Below are 18,615 nucleotides of genomic sequence, written 5' to 3' on the forward strand. Positions count from 1 at the left end.
CGGTGGCCTAACCCCCGGACCACATACCCATGGTCGATGTGTGTGACCTAGAAGAGCCACAACTGTCCCTCACACATGTCCTCCGTAAAATGAGTGTGCACACTCATTTACAAAAATAGCTCCAACGAACACATGCTCTCAAACTTCGGGCACTCTAATCCCTTGACCCGGCATTCACCAAAAAGTATGTGCAAACAAGCCCTATTTCCAATTTAGAAACATTACATTTTCACGGTTTAGAAATAGATACAATGCTGAGACCAATTTAAATAGTTGGCAGCTGATACTGTAAACAGCTCATATCCTCTCTATATTCACAAGTTAAAATACAAGTACAAGCCCTCAATGTCTATTGAGATAAAATTTAGGTAGCAAATAAAGTATGTCAGACGATCCTAGATGAATGAGTAAAACACTATTTGAATTGTACAGCGGAACACTGTAAATGTGGATTGAGTTGGTTTGCAGGTATAGAAGAGTGAGGTATTTGATGTTGGGATGAGAGATTGTTTGTGCCCCCAGCTGAATGTCAGATACCTTTAAGAGAGAGAAAGGGGATACTAGAAAGGTAACGTCCTTTGATCTCCTGCAGGGAGATGTGATGTACAGTACTGCCCCCAATAAATCTAGATCTAAAAGACATGAAAGGTAGGTTTAAAATGGGAAGGGATGCAAATGTTTCTTCCACCCACCAATCCCCAAGAATGAACACTATATCAATAGAGACACAAGTTACCTCACAACCCCTGAACGTCACTGGGAAATAGGGAAACAGTCTGCTGCTATAACTGAACCAGTAAGGGACAGTTTTCCGGACACAGATTAAGCTAACGATCCTGCACTACAAAGCATATAATCTTCTTTTAAATACTTTTTTAGTCCAAGACTAGGCTCAATCAATGTCCAGGAAACGGTCCCTAACTTAATAAAGAGGAGACTGAAAATTTGACGCTGATATGAAAATAATGATGTAATGTAACCAACCATATGAAACAGTTATACATGAATAAACTCCTGATATAGATTTTCTATGAATCGTGAGAATGAACTACAACCCAATTACAAGGGAAGTTACAAAACACAAATTCTCTTGAATAGGAGTCATTTTCTCCAAATATTTCCCAGCCCGTCTACTAATAGATTGTAGGTCTTACATATGGTTGCATCATGCATTATACCAAGGTTTTGGCAGCAGCAACAGAGAACTACTTTCGCAACAACTTGTGTTTTTGTGTGAAACAAAGAGACCACTGAGCCCTCCCTACTTTTATTTCTGCTGGTATGTTATTAACTGCTGCTCTCTAGTGGTCAGTTGGAAACACATCTACACTCTTAGGAAAAAAGGTGCTATCAAGAACCTTAAAGGGTTCTTTGGCTGTCCCCATAGGAGAACATTTTGAAAAAGGTTCCATGAAGAACCCTTTCTACAGTCGAAAGTCGATAAACACTTTTGGAACCTTTTTTTCTAAGAGTGTACTCTAAGAACAAGCTACATATTCATCGCCAGACCCACTGGCTCTAGGTCATCTATAAGTCTTTGCTAGGTAAAGCTCCACCTTATCTCAGCTCACTGGTCACCATAACAACACCCACCCATAGTACACGCTCCAGCAGGTATATCTCACTGGTCACCCCCAAAGCCAACACCCACTTTGGCCGCCTTTCCTTACAGTTCTCTGCTGCCAGTGACTGGAACGAATTGCAAAAATCACTGAAGTTGGAGACTCTTATCTCCCTCACTAACTTTCAGCATCAGCTATTTGAGCAGCTTACCGATCGCTGCAGCTGTACATAGCCCATCTGTAAATAGCCCACCCAACTACCTACCTCATCCCCATATTGTTTTTATTAAATGTTTTGCTCTTTTGCACACCAGTATTTCTACTTGCACATCATCATCTGCACATCTATCACGTCAGTGTTAATTTGCTAAATTGTAATTATTTCACCACTATGGCCTATTTATTGCCTTACCTCCTTACTCCATTTGCACACACTGTATATAGATTTTTCTATTGTATTATTTACTGTACTTTTGTTTATCCTATGTGTAACTCTGTAAGTAATGACTACAATATCATCTTGAAGGAATTGGGGAGACGCCTGTACAATTTAGTTTCTTTTCTAATGTAACAACCTTAACAACCTGAACTATTAGCAGGATAGATAGAACACTAATTATTGACAGATTGATTGCTGCTTCACATTGATAATACATATTATAAAGTGACAATTGTCTATCATCAGTGGAAACCTTTGTTCAGCATGTTGGACAAAGTAAGACAAAATCCAGGGGCGAAAATCTGATATCAACTTTGGGGGGGACAATTACATTACATTTTCTCAAGAGCAATTCCTGAGGGCGACACCAAAAGTAGTGCTGTAACACATAGCCTACATTGTAATATGGTAAATGTATATTGCGGAACCAAAGAAATAAGGTGTTTGCCGTACTCCTAACTACCGGTACCCAAAACTACACAACTATTCACAACAGCAATACCATTGCCTTTAACAAATCTTAGTTCAGTCACCAGTTTAAGTTGAGTGGGGGTATCCATGGCATTTTCCAATTATGTTCCTATTTTACAAGTAAAAAAAATGGAGAACCTTTCATAATGTTGCCAAACAAAGACTCAACAAACTTACCTGAGACTCCCTGTCTATGCCAGTCTGTCCCTGCATATCTGTCCCCAACTCTGCTGTCTGTGTGCAATCTGTTGCCTGCTCTGCCTAATGACATCATTGTGAAACATTTCCATTAGAATTTCATTTCTTTCTTATGAACATTTTATCAACTAGTCTTTCAGATATTAGGCTACTAGGATTCTTACTTTGCGTTTTGGTGTAGTGAAAAATACTCTGATGTCCGTCTTTTATTTTTCTTCCATTTTTCTACCTGGCTGGCTACACACACACACAGTGTGTAGGTTATTTACAGTAGGAGATGGGCTTCTATCATCTTATCTTTTATCATTCTATTTGGGCTTCGATCTAAAAGGTAGCTAGCAAATGTGAAACGGATTAAAATGACAAGAGTTGACAGCTGTATGAGTTCACCATTTACATAACATATGCTGCAACCTTTTGTAATTTTAATAGTTTGTTTCATATTGGCTGGCTTCCAACAATAGCTGAATTTGCAAAGCTAGCGAGCACCAATTCAGTTTCAGTGGTGTTTGCTATAATCTTTGCTACCTGGGTTAAATCAGTTTATCGCTAACCTTATCACAGGGACTTTGAAGCACTAACTTACGTCATCTGCATGCTGATCTCGGAATAAATTAACCATAGCAAAGATTCCATCTTTGACGAGGCCACATAAATGGAATAGGTACTAGCTAGCTTAATAGTTAATATTTGCGCGCTAGCTGTGCATATTCAGCTAGTGTGTGTGCGCGATTGACTGGATTAACCTCACGTCAGTTACGTTCATTGAGTGCCTTTCAGACAGTGGCTACGACCCCTCTGTTACCTTGCCAGTGGATCAAACCATTGTGAGGAAAAGGGTGGGGGGGTCGCAATCTTTTGAAACTTAAAAACGCGCTGTTAAGTGTCTATAATCAGCACAATTGCTTTCATTGCATATTATTAATATTATTTAAATTACATAGTTATGTTTCAGTGATATATTGGGGGGGACAAATCATATTTTTCCAAGGATGGGGGGGTCGTGTCCCCCCCCGTCCCCCCCGCGATTTCCGCCCCTGACAAAATCATAGTTTATAATGGTGTAAAATCTGTGAATTACTTGCTGGGATTAAGATGAATACTCCCCCAGTAAGTGCTTCTTAACTTGATTTTCCTCTTGTAGGCCTATACATTTCTGGAGAATGGAGTGTTTACATACTTTAATTGTATAAGATGCAGCAGTAGCAAGACATTTACAAAGCATTATGTGCTGTTGAATGGTGACATTGACCGCCATTATCTGCTAATGGTTCCATTTATTATGTTTGACCTCTCTTTATTATATTTGACCTCCAGTTGAATAACAACAAGTGACATCAGTCAATGATGAAGTCGAAGGATGTTTTTGTCAATAGAGATTTTGGGATTGAAATAGCCTACAGATTGGTGTTGTAAATCGGTGTTTGACAGTTGCATTTAGTGTGACATAAAAAGGAATTGACTTACAGTCTTAGTAAAAAAAAAGTAGTTTTTTAAGTTTAGGTGATTACCACAGTATCAGCGAAGGCTATTTAGCTATGGAGAACCTGTAGCCTATCAAGACAAAACAACAGTCCACATCTACAGTACATGATTTAAGTATCACACTAGAGGGAGCTGTACCATTGTAGCACATTTTTCTGGAGTTATATTTCCAAACCAATATAACTCCAGACTTTCATAACACTTATGTTGACTCAGCGAGGTGTCACAAACACCCGTTGCCTGATGACAATACTGCAGAAAGCCTTATAACCTGTGGTAGAAAGCCTTATAACCTGTGGTAGAAAGCCTTATAACCTGTGGCAGAAAGCCTTATAACCTGTTGCAGAAAGCCTTATAATCTGTGGTAGAAAGCCTTATAACCTGTGGCAGAAAGCCTTATAACCTGTGGTGGAAAGCCTTATAACCTGTGGTAGAAAGCCTTATAACCTGTGGCAGAAAGCCTTATAACCTGTGGCAGAAAGCCTTATAACCTGTGGTGGAAAGCCTTATAACCTGTGGAAGAAAGCCTTATAACCTGTGGCAGAAAGCCTTATAACCTGTGGTGGAAAGCCTTATAACCTGTGGTAGAAAGCCTTATAACCTGTGGTAGAAAGCCTTATAACCTGTGGCAGAAAGCCTTATAACCTGTGGCAGAAAGCCTTATAACCTGTGGCAGAAAGCCTTATAACCTGTGGTAGAAAGCCTTATAACCTGTGGCAGAAAGCCTTATAACCTGTGGCAGAAAGCCTTATAACCTGTGGCAGAAAGCCTTATAACCTGTGGTAGAAAGCCTTATAACCTGTAGTAGAAAGACATAACCTGTAGTAGAACCCCTTATAAACTGTAGTAGAAAGCCTTATAACCTGTAGTAGAAAAACATAACCTGTAGTAGAACCCCTTATAAACTGTAGTAGAAGGCCTTATAACTGCCAACATCAGTCCTCAGTCTGAATGAGAGAATGTTTGTGATTTTAGCTAAAATGCCTCCTCTCAGTTAGACTATATGCCTGCGAAGACATATGTTTAGGAGAATGTTAACTGTGTAGTAAGTATAGTCTCAAAAACAGGACCCTAGGCAACAGTGACTAGTGCCTTAGACTGAGTGGCGCAGCGGTCTAAGGCACTACATCTCAGTGCTAGGGGTGTCACTACAGACCCTGGTTTGATTCCAGGCTGTATCACAACTGTCCGTGATTGGGAGTCCCATAGGGCGGTGCACAATTGGCCCAGTGTTGCCCGGGTTAGGGTTTGGCCGGGGTAGGCTGTCATTGTAAATATGAATTTGTTCTTAACTGTCTTGCAGTTACTAGGTTTCAATGTTGGGCTCTTTCGGTATTTAGGAACTACTGTACATCACTTCCTACGTCACCACTTTATCCACTTGAATAAAATACAAAATAGTATCTAGAAAGATTGAGGTTACTTTTAATGAACACATTTCTCATGTGGCTAATTTGCATCAAATACTTTCACTAGAACCACTGCAAAGTTTTTGCCTGCAAACTTTGATTTTGAATCATGACGTTCTGGCATGACTGCCTGGTGATTTGTTGGGAAAGTTGTCCGTCTGAAGAGGAACCGCCCGTAAATGTTTTTTTCTCCCCTTATCGATGTTGCCAAAAGAGTCCATAATTGAAACCAGACCCTAGTCACTGTAGCCTAATCACTGTTGCCTAGCCACTGTCGCCTAGTCACTGTTGCCTAGCCACTGTCGCCTAGTCACTGTTGCCTAGGGTTGGCTTTTCGAGACTATACTAAGTAAGTGTAGGCTAAAGAAGAGGATGGCTCTCGAAAAATTATCTATTGTGCTCAAGTGAGTAAGAGTTCCAATTTATTAAAGGCCCAGTGCAGTCCAAATGATGTTTTCCTGTTTTGTATCATATTGTACAACAACTGATGAAACTAACACTGTAAAAGTGTGAACGCTTGATCAGTGCTATTACCTGATAGTTGCTGGTTGAAAATGTAATCTATACAGGACTTTCATATCAGCAGGTTTTACATTAGTTAATAGACCAATAACAGAGTTCCAAACCTCTCTGCCAATAACGGTAGTTTTCAGTTTTCCTCTCCCCGCTCAGACCACTCACACAAAGTCCTGGCAAAATTGTTTGCTTGAGAAATAGTTTTTGCTAAAAAGCTATTTTTGGTACTTTTTGACAATTAGTATTATAGTAAGGTACTTAATATTATAGTAAGGTATTACAGTATTATAGTAAGGTACTTAATTTTTACCCAGAAATGATTTGATATTGATACAAAAATGACTACATTGGGCCTTTAATTACACATGCCAAATAAACTTGCAAACTGGTGAGAAGTAAAGGTAGAGAATGGTTAATGGCGTCATTTCCTCTTTAGTTATAGTATGAAAAAGAGTCAGATATTCTTGTCTCCATTTGAGCTTGCCAGTCTTACAGTGTGTGAGTAGTGTCAGGGGATTTACACACCCACTTCCACACACCCACACTTATACACACTGAGAAATAGGCTGTAGGTGTATGGCCATACTGTAGTTCCACATGCCTTCTTGGCATGTGAAGTAACGTACGATCAGCGCTTAGGATGCTTGCTTATCATTACACACCATCTCTTGTCCTTATAAAGACAGCAATTCTCAGGAAACAATGAATAATATAAGCAAGAACACTTCTCAGGAAATTATTATGAGCGACATCACTTCTCAGGAAATGATGAATAATATGAGCATCCAATTTGAATCCAATTGAGATTGATAAACACTAAGTCTGGAGGAATTCATAAACATACTGTGAACCAAAACATGTATTAAGTTGACCAATACATCTCCTCTAATGGCTAATAGCTGATAATTAGGCTATTACTTTATTCTGATTGTTGCAGGTGTGGTTCAAGAGAAATGACCAGAGGGTTTGGCAAGTTGTATAATTTGAAGGCTAAGTGGTCTGTAATTGAGGCAGATGTTCTACATTCCAAAATGGCTTCAATTGCTTGTTTATTCTCCAAATGCATTTCTGTCAGAGAGGGTCAGTTCCCTTCTATAAGAGATCAGCATATCATCAATGTATTGTTACGTAAAATATTATGTCCAGTGAAAACTGTTCTTCTTGCTTTTTGCTCCTAAAGGAGCAAAGAGCCTTAATAAGGATCCACCCGTTAAAATAAATGTTTTGCCTAAAATGTCATACCCAAATCTAACTGCCTGTAGCTCAGGACCTGAAGCAAGGATATGCATATTCTTCATACCATTTGAAAGGAAACACTTTGAAGTTTGTGGAAATGTTAAATTAATGTAGAAGAATATAACACATTAGATCTAGTAAAAGATAATACAAAGAAAAAAACATGTTTTTTTTACAAGAGAAAGGCCATAATGTATTATTCCAGCCCGGGCACAATTTAGATTTTGGCCACTAGATAGCAGCAGTGTATGTGCAAAGTTTTAGACTGATCCAATGAACCACTGCATTTCTGTTCAAAAATGTGCATCAAGACCAAATGTGCCTAATTGGTTTATTAATACATTTTCAAGTTCATAACTGTGCACTCTCCTCAAACAATAGCATGGTATTCTTTCACTGAAATAGCTATTATACATTTTCAAGAATTTAAGCTTTCTGCCAATATCAGATATGTCTATCTCCTGGGAAATGTTGTTGTTACTTACAACTTCATGTCAATCACATTAGTCTACGTTAGCTCAACCATCCCGCGGGGGACCCACCAATCCTGTAGAGGGTTTACAGTGCTTTTCCATCTGACACTGTTCTGAGCAGTTTTCTGGACATCGTTACAGGCGGTCAGGGGAAAAGTTAGAACATGTAAAGTTCATTCCCCGTCCCCAGTCAGATGTGTTGGGGTCTGAAACTCTGTGATCTAGAATGTGTTGTACTGTCTGTCAGTTCTGGGACACTACAAGGTGCCACACGGTCAGAGCGCATTGTTCCCTTCTCGCCAACTCTTATCCAGTCCCAGGAATAGGGCAGTCTCTAGTCTGTGACAGACGATAATCCATTTTCAATTTTCAGCGAATGTTAGCTAATGCCTGATCTCCAGTGCATAGTGGCTTTTCAGACAAGCATAACAAGATACGATTTAAACGTAAGGCTCATTTTAGTTGCTATAACTAGATAAAGTTGGTCAAAATATTGTTTTGCTTTGAAAAATAAACATGTTGGAATTAGGGATTAGTGTATTATACAAAAATAATACATATTTGAAAAAGGTACAGTATATGATATGCGTTCATGTCACACATTTTCCAACACAGCTAACAGACATTGAGAGGCTATACTTGTCACAGGCGTCGAAAGGATTAGACCAAGGCACAGCGTGTATAGTGCTCATCTTCATTTATTTCGAGAGAACATTTAAACAAAATAACCAAATGACAAACAGTTCCGTAAGGTACACAGACTATACGGAAAACAACCACCCACAAAACCCAAAGGAAAACAGGCTGCCTAAGTATGGCTTCCAATCAGAGGCAACAAAAGACACCTGCCTCTGATTGGAAACCATACTCGGCCAAACCTGGAAAACGAAACATAGAAAATGAAAACTAGAACACTTTCCCCCCAGAAACAAACAAACCCCAAAACACACAAAACAATCCCCCTGCCAAGCCCTGACCATTCTACTATGGCAAAATGACCCTTCTCACTAGTCAGGACGTGACAATACTTATCAAAATCCTTATTAAAACCAACCTGAACTCAGGGGTAGACATAACATAGTAAATAAAATCTGACACTCTAATAGAGGAACACTCCAATTATTATGAAATTATAGTATGGTGTGAATTCATTTGTGGATGTCTATCATAAATAATGTATGATATGTTACGAATTACAATACGTATGATATGTTATGAATTACAATAAGTATGACATGTTATAAATTACCATATGTATGATATGTTACGAATTACAATACGTATGATATGTTATGAATTACAATACGTATTGTATGTTACGAATTACAACAAGTATGATGTTGTATGAAGTACAATACGTATGATATGTTACGAAATACAATATGTAAAAAGTATTATGAATTACAATACGTATGATATGTTATGAATTACAATACGTATGATATGTTACGAATTACAATACGTATGATATGTTATGAATTACAGTACTCTAGATGTGTTACAAATTACAATACTTATGACGTGTTTCGAATTCCATTTTGTACGATACGGTGCATTCGGAAAGTATTCAGACCCCTTGACTTTTTCCACATTTTGTTATGTTACAGCCTTATTCTAAAATGTATTCAATTGTTTTTTCCCCCTCGTCAATCAACACACAATACCACCTAAATAACAAAGCAACGTTTTTTTTATTGTTTTTGCTAATTTACTTAAAAATAAAAAATAGTTACATTTATGGAAGTATTCAGACCCTTTACTCAGTACTTTGTTGGAGCACCAATGGCAGTGATTACAGCTTAGAGTCTTCATTTGGTATGACGTTACAAGCTTGGTACACCTGTATTTGGGGAGTTTCTCTCATTCTTCTCTGCAGATCCTCTCAAGCTCTGTCAGGTTGGATGGGGAGCGTTGCTGTACAGCTATTTTCAGGTCTCTCCGGAGATGTTCGTCCGTATTCAAGTCTGGGCTCTGGCTGGTCCACTCAAGGACATTCAGAGACCTGTTCCGAAGCCACTCCTGCATTGTCTTGGCTGTGTTCTTAGTGTCGTTGTCCTGTTGGAAGGTGAACCTTCGCCCCAATCTGAGGTCCTGAGCGCTCTTGAGCAGTTTTTCATCAAGGATCTCTCTATACCTTTGCTCCATTCATGTTTTCCTAGATCCTGACTAGTCTCCCAGTCCCTGCCGCTGAAAAACATCCCCACAGCATGATGCTACCACCACCATGCTTCACCGTTGAGATGGTCCCAGGTTTCCTCCAGAAGTGACGCTTGGCATTCAGGCCAAAGAGTTCAATCTTGGTTTCATCACATAAAATAATCTTGTTTCTCATGGTCTCAGAGTCTAGGTGCCTTTTGGCAAACTCCAAGCAGGCTGTCATGTGCCTTTTTCTGATGAGTGGCTTCTGTCTGGCCCCTCTACCATAAAGTCCTAATTGGTGTAGTGCTATAGAGATGGTTCTCCCGGGTCTCGTCCCGTTTATTTATTAGAGGTTTTACCTCACTCTTTTGTTTGGGTTACATCCCTGTGTTTTTGTATACGTGTTTGTTTTGGGCTTCGTGCCTGTGCCTTTTCATGGCATGTTGTATATTTTGGGTGGAGCATTAAAACCCCCTATTACGTATTCCTGCGCCTGTCTCCAATCATTTATACAACGTGACAGAGCCGCACACTCTTGGAGTTCAGATGCAATAATTTAATAACCTAATATCCAACGTTTCGACAGACAAGCTGTCTTCAATCCTGTCTTGGAGCTCTACGGATAATTCCTTCGACATCATGGCTTGGTTTTTGCTCTGACATTGACTGTCAACTGTGGGACCTTATATAGACAGATGTGTGCCTTTCCAAATCATGTCCAATCAATTTAATTTACCACATGTGGACTCCAATAAAGTTGTAGAAACATCTCAAGGATGATCAATGGATACAGGATGCACCTGAGTCCAATTTCTAGTCTCATAGCAAAGGGTCTGAATACTTATGTAAATAAGGTGTTTCTGTTCTTTCTTTTTAATAAAAAAAAAATTTTTAACTTTTTTTTGCTTTGTCATTATGGGTTATTGTGTGTAGATTGCTGATGATTTTTTATTTAATCAATTTTAGAATAAGGTTGTAACGTAACAAAATGTGGAAAAAGTAAAGGGGTCTGAATGCGAAAATATGATATGTTACGAATTCCAATTTGTCGTGGCTAATGTTAGCTAGGTGGCTAACGCTAACATTAGCTAGGTGGCTAATGTTGGGTAGGCTAAGGGTTAGGGTTAAGGTTAGGAGTTAGGTTCAATGGTTAAGTTTAAGGGAAGGGTTAGCTAACATGCTAAGTAGTTTCAAGTATCTAAAAAGTAGAAGTAGTTGCTAAAATGCTAAAGTTGTCCATCATGAGATTTGAACACTCATTTGGGTTGCTAGACGTTTGTTTTATATGCCTACCCATCCACCCGCCCTACTTTCAGTTTTGACTTAAGTACCCATACCAAATGTAATTTATCATAATAATTTGAGTGTCCTGGATTTTGTTTACTATGTTACGTCTAGTCTATGAGACCAGGCTGTTAAAACTGACATGTAAAGGTACTAAAGTGTCTGAAACATTGGTGCACTTAGAAAACACAACCCAGATTTCTATTCCAACAATGTTCCATAGACCAATACCCCTTTCCTTTCAATTACCACCAACTGAATGGGACTGAGGGCTGTCAAAGTAAAGAGGTGAGCTGAAAACATAAGAGGGCAGAGAGAGTACATTAGAGTCCATTTGTCTTTTCACAGGAGACTGCAGTTGATAGCAGATCAGGGCCCTGTAATGAAAGGTTGTCACAGCATGCTATGGAGGAGCCCTGTTGGCTAAAAACACTCGGTCCCACCCACATTGAGGATAGGCTGGCAACTGGTAATTCCTCCACATGGTTCCCGCCCGCCCAAGCCTGGGTTAAACAGCTCTTGGCAGGGAGGGAGTGAGGAAATTGGCGAATGATAGAGTTCCCTTTACATGCAATAGACTGAAGTCAAAGCATTTGGCTTGTTCATTTTAACTCAAGGAAGGCGCCCACTCGATTCTCAATTTGTGTAGCTGATTGCAGAATTGGGTATACATAAAAATGGTATGTTGGGCAATCATGAGATTGTACTTTTATGTAAGTGTTTGGTATTTCAGTTTTGTCAAGAGCTGTCAAAGTTTTGTAGTGCCATGAAGTCCATTTCAGAGCATACAATTTATTAAGTGATATTTTGGTATTTGGTATTTTATTATGATCCCATTAGCTGTTGCAAAAGCAGTAACTACTCTTCCTGGGGTCCACACAAAACATGAAACATGATACAGAATGACATAATACAGAACATCATTAGACAAGAACAGCTCAAGGACAGAACTACATATATTGATTCGAATACATTTTGATTCTGTATGAGGTAACAGCAAACGTGTAGGTGGAAAACATTTTAAAACGTTCTCTCTCTTTTCTCATACAGAGCATATTTGCACGCAATCACTTTGTCACCACAGCCTTTGAAAATCAGATTGTAAACAGAGGTGTTCTCTAACTTCTCTGAGATATTGTAGATTGAGATGAAGCCATTGTATCAGCAAATTCATTTAGAACCCTTGGGGAAATTTCAGAAAAACCTGCACAGCTGCAGAAAACTCCTGGAAACATATATTAAACGTCACCTTCTCTACATAATCTAACAGAGCGTCAGCGAGAGGCTTGGCAGTGAGGCAGTGATAGTCATTGGAGCACACTGAGGACACCACAGGGGAGAGACTATGGGATATTTGTCAAGCAGCAGGAGGATTGGATTTTAGACATGGAAACATATGGGGAGATATGAGTGCATCCCATGGCACATATTACAGGGAAAATCCCACTCTTACCCCAGTTGAAGGGGTTATCCTCATTTCAGCTATAGAATGAGACATCAAATGGAAAGCCATGTAGCTATGTTACTGTAACAAATTGTGTAAGCATTCCCTCTGGCAAAATAAGAAAAAGAGCACAATATTGAACAATTGAGTCCATTAGAATGGGAAAGAACTGCAATTATTTTTACACGTACAAAGTTTGTAAAAACAGTATGAGCAGGGACAGTGGAGTCCGTCACAGGACTGGAGAGAGGAGTTGGGATCCTGGTACTGACATTTGGAGAGGAATCCCCCTGCAGTAGGCTTTTGTTTTGAAGGCTCCTGTAATTCACCAAGACGATTAGTGGAGGAAGAGATGCTTGAGTGGTGTCAGAGCAGAGGAGGAATCACAAGTCCACCACGAGAGAACTCTGTTCTGTTTTGAGGTTCTCTTGAAAGCAGCTATAAGCTTTAATGCCTCCTCAGCCTCAGTAAAAGGAGAGTTGTCATTTGTCTCGGGAACACACCACAGTTTACCCAACACTTTTAATTTATTTTAATTGTATTTATTTTATTTCACCTTTATTTAACCAGGTAGGCAAGTTGAGAACAAGATCTCGTTTACAATTGCGACCTGGCCAAGATAAAGTAAAGCAGTTCGACACATACAACAACACAGAGTTACACATGGAGTAAAACAAACATACAGTCAATAATACAGTAGAAAAATAAGTCTATATACAATGTGAGCAAATGAGGTGAGATAAGGGAGGTAAAGGCAAAAAAAGGCCATGGTGGCAAAGTAAACACAATATAGCAAGTAAAACACTGGAATGGTAGATTTGCAGTGGAAGAAAGTGCAAAGTAGAAATAGGAATAATGGGGTGCAAAGGAGCAAAATAAATAAATAAATAAATACAGTAGGGGAAGAGGTAGTTGTTTGGGCTAAATTATAAATGGGCTATGTACAGGTGCAGTGATCTGTGAGCTGCTCTGACAGTTGGTGCTTAAAGCTAGTGAGGGAGATAAGTGTTTCCAGTTTCAGAGAGTTTTGTAGTTCGTTCCAGTCATTGGCAGCAGAGAACTGGAAGGAGAGGCGGCCAAAGGAGGAATTGGCTTTGGGGGTGACCAGAGATATACCTGCTGGAGCGTGTGCTACAGGTGGGCGCTGCTATGGTGACCAGTGAGCTGAGATAAGGGAGGACTTTACTTAGCAGGGTCTTGTAGATGACCTGGAGCCAGTGGGTTTGGCGACGAGTATGAAGCGAGGGCCAGCCAACGAGAGCGTACAGGTCGCAGTGGTTGGTAGTATATGGGGCTTTGGTGACAAAACGGATGGCACTGTGATAGACTAGATCCAATTTATTGAGTAGGGTATTGGAGGCTATTTTGTAAATGACATCGCTGAAGTCGAGGATCGGTAGGATGGTCAGTTTTACGAGGGTATGTTTGGCAGCATGAGTGAAGGATGCTTTGTTGCGAAATAGGAAGCTGATTCTAGATTTAACTTTGGATTGGAGATGTTTCATGTGAGTCTGGAAGGAGAGTTTACAGTCTAACCAGACACCTAGGTATTTGTAGTTGTCCACATATTCTAAGTCAGAACCGTCCAGAGTAGTGATGCTGGACGGGCGGGCAGGTGTGGGCAGCGATCGGTTGAAGAGCATGCATTTAGTTTTACTTGTATTTAAGAGCAGTTGGAGGCCACGGAAGGAGAGTTGTATGGCATTGAAGCTCGTCTGGAGGGTTGTTAACACAGTGTCCAAAGAAGGGCCAGAAGTATACAGAATGGTGTCGTCTGCGTAGAGGTGGATCAGAGACTCACCAGCAGCAAGAGCGACATCATTGATGTATACAGAGAAAAGAGTTGGCCCAATAATTAAACCCTGTGGCACCCCATAGAGACTGCCAGAGGCCCGGACAACAGGCCTTCCGATTTGACACATTGAACTCTTTCAGAGAAGTAGTTGGTGAACCAGGCGAGGCAATCATTTGAGAAACCAAGGCTATTGAGTCTGCTGATGAGGATGTGGTGATTGATAGAGTCGAAAGCCTTGGCCAGGTCAATGAATACGGCTGCACAGTATTGTTTCTTATCGATGGCGGTTACGATATCATTTAGGACCTTGAGCGTGGCTGAGGTGCACCCATGACCAGCTCTGAAACCTGATTGCATAGCGAAGAAGGTGTGGTGGGATGCAAAATGGTTGGTAATCTGTTTGTTGACTTGGCATTTGAAGACCTTAGAAAAGGCAGGGTAGGATAGATATAGGTCTGTAGCAGTTTGGGTCAAGAGTGTCCCCCCCTTTGAAGAGGAGGATGACCGCAGCTGCTTTCCAATCATTGGGAATCTCAGACGACACGAAAGAGAGGTTGAACAGGCTAGTAATAGGGTTTGCAATCTTTTAACAAACCTCAGTGAGGAGGACTTAGTGAAATGTCAAATGCCATGTCTATCTATTTGTTGAGTAATTTGGGTAATTTGGTCTTCAGCAAGGGAAACAAAAAACAGACTATTGTGGGATAATTCTGAACTGATTTTTTATTTGATGTTCAGCCCCCCCTTTTTTTACTGTGTTTAATATCACCTATATATATATATATATATATATATATATATATATATATATATATATATATAGGTATATATATTACCATACTACCATCTGGTTTCAATCTATCAAGCTATATTCAGTTGTCACAGGCCTGAACTAGGTTGATAATGGCAACATCTCAATATCATACCGTAAGAAGGGGGTTTAAATCTGGTGGAATTTACCACTTCCATTCTGAAACCCATAAATAGGACATGTGGTCTATATAAAGCTTTCTGAATATCCCACCAGTGCAGCAATGACCTCACTTTCAAATAAAACATTAGGTAGTAATGAGGTTTACAGGGAACAATGCATTGTTATTGCTAAGGCTTAACAGTAGTCCAAACCCGTAGAAATATAGGGCCATTGCCAAGAAAAATTAATGTGAGTTTCTCGGCCGGTACAATGCAATCGCTCCCAAACACAAGGGTGCACGACTCCTTTCGGAATAAACAGTAGCCAGACATCCAGGCATCTGTTACTATTCATTTGCTCACTTCTCGCTATACAGTTGAACTTTGAACTTCAAACAGTACTCCTTGACCTCCCTTTGTTCAAATGCCCTCTCCTCACGATACCTGCAACAAATATATTGTACATTTACTGTTTAAAGGGGCAATCTGCAGTTGCCACATAATTTTTTTTTACAACTTTTATTGATATATACCCATTGATTCTTGAAGAAAATGACATATAGATGCCTCATAGTTCAACTGTTGCACCCCATTAGAACCCCAAATATGAGCTTGTTACTCCTTCGTTTGTAAACAATGTAAATGTAAACAAACACTGTATAGCCTCAAAACATCGTTAAAATGATTATTTTTACGTCATGGACAGTCCTTGAATCCATAGATCTGCTATAATTTTTACATCATGCGACGGTCAGTCCATGTATCCAATGATCTGTCCATTAGTTTGAGAGTCGTTACATTTTTCTACCCCATCCCTCAGCTGTTTAATCAGTGGCGGGGTAACCGCTTTATTGTTCGAACTGCAGATTTCCCCGTTAAGTATTTTAAAACTACATCAAATTGTTTACACCTAACTCATGCTGAAAGGCTACTTTAGCAGCTATTTGTAGCCAAACACTAATTGACCAGAGAATACCTTGATGTGGACAGGAGTCACAGGATGTTAGTGGGTCACTGATTCCCTTGTATCAGATGAATAGCAGGTGTGTCTTGTAATCTTGTAATGTGGTTAGTCTACATCTAACCAAAACATTTGTGTATCGACCTCAAGCACAATGAGACCGGAAAGGAATCACCTTATCTGGACCCATTAAACCAGGCCCACCGACTCCTCCCTTTGACTCGGTATTCAGTTGTGTAAGCATCGACACCCACCTTAGAAGAGAAGGAAGTGAGATTTCAGGGGCACTGAACATCTGTGCACATAGCAGAGACAAGCAGAGTTAGGGATATTGAATGGTCTACCTTCAGGTGATGCTGACAGAAGTTGTAAGCCCTATATTGATAAGTCATTCTTCAGAATGTATACTGAACCCTAACTCCTCTACTAAACCCTGTAGATGTAGTCAAGTGTTCACAGACTATCCAGTCCTATGGCAGAAGGTACTGTGACCTGTGATATAGTCACTATATTGCTATAATATCATTCTAGTATTAGTGTCTTTTGGGAAGTCTGGTGAAGGACCTAAAGGGAGTTTTATATGACCTCAGTTTTCTGAAGTTGCATGATGTCATGTACTGTAATTAGGTTGGGACAGTTCTGTTTTGCCTTGGGTTTTTCCCACATTTATCCTCACTGCTCTGTGGTAATGAACTAATAAGGAGAGTGATGTAGGAGAGGGACCAGATCTGATTTGTCTCAGATAGAGATCACTGTGTTTCAAAACCAGTCTAGTTACTCATGTTTTTATTGTTTGATTTCCTCATGATCCATATTTTCTGAGCTGAAATCCACTATTCCAACCCCAAAGATACTGTAAAATAAACATAGTTCATTTATTCATTACAGTTGAACATCAATAGAAGCTTCCCTCCTTTACAATAGCCAGATGTCTCAGTAAGCTTCATGAAGACCAGAAGACCTCGGGAGAGAGGAAGAAACTCTGAAACTACATGAAACAGCTCCTCTGTTTCAGGCCAATGTCATCTCATCGATCTGTTAAATCAAGTCTGAATGATTGGTAGTTCATTAAACACAGCGAGAGGGGAGGTTAGGAGGGAAGAGATGCTGCTGATTAAGGATGTTTTGTCATCTGAACATTCAACTTTCTCTCTCTCTCTCTTCTTTCTCTCGCTCCAAAAGATGTTTTGTTGCATTTTCTGTCCTTTATTTTTAGCATACCATAGTTCGCCTCACTCCTCAAGGAGTTGCTCTTCAATATTTGCCTACCGCCCCAGCAGAAAAAAAACCTTGATGCCAACTTGTCAAATCTGTAATTATTAAACAGATATTTTCTACAGAGAGATCCTACTACAGCACTGAGGCTTCACGAAGTCTCCATTGAATAACCTGACGCGAGATCAGATATGAAACGAGCAGGTAGTGTCACGACTTCCGCCGAAGTTGGTCCCTCTCCTTGTTCTGGAAGTGTTCGGCGGTCGAAGTCACTGACCTTCTAGCCATCGCTGATCCTCTTTTCATTTTCCTTTGGTTTTGTCTTGTCTTCCATCACACCTGGTTCCAATCCCATCAATTACATGTTGTGTATTTAACCCTCTGTTCCCCCTCATGTCCTTGTCGGTGATTGTTTATTGTAAGTGCTTGTGCACGTCTGTCCTGGTGTGCGTCGGGTTATGTACCCATTATATGATTGTTCTGTTTTCCTGTGAGTTTTTTTGTTATTAAACTACGCCGTTTGGAAACAGTTTTTGTTCTCCTGCGTCTGACTTCTCTGCCGCCAGTACGCACTCCTTACAGGTAGATACTCCAAGTGTTTGGTCAAATCAACCAATCACTCTAATCTTTGCAAGAAATGTGCCCCCCAACTCTAAGATTCCTAGTAGTCAGTCATAAGTAAGTGAGGGTCAGGCCAAGAGCAGCTGGGTAGGGTATGGGAGAAAAACATTTAGTGCTGCGCCAATTATATATTTTCCTGTTCTGTTTCCTGTCAAAGTAAAACAAAAAAAAGAAGTAAATCACCAAAAATCCAGGAGAGACTAAAGTATTCCATTCCCCTCAATAGAATGAATAGAATAGTGCTTCATCATTGGGTTCCGGTAATAATGCCTTACATGCAAACAGAATGGATCACATTCAAGGTCTGTAACTAGCATGACTTGAGAGCAGCTACTGCACTGAATCCATTTAGTTTATAAAACTTGGCAAATTTCTGAAAAGTGAATGATAAAAATAAATCACAACAATTCTCTAAATATAGCTAGATATGACTGTCACACTTTATTATAGACTCA

This window comes from Salmo salar, chromosome 21 (genome assembly GCF_965601325.2).
Source record: "Salmo salar chromosome 21, fSalSal1, whole genome shotgun sequence".
Lineage (NCBI taxonomy): Eukaryota > Metazoa > Chordata > Actinopteri > Salmoniformes > Salmonidae > Salmo > Salmo salar.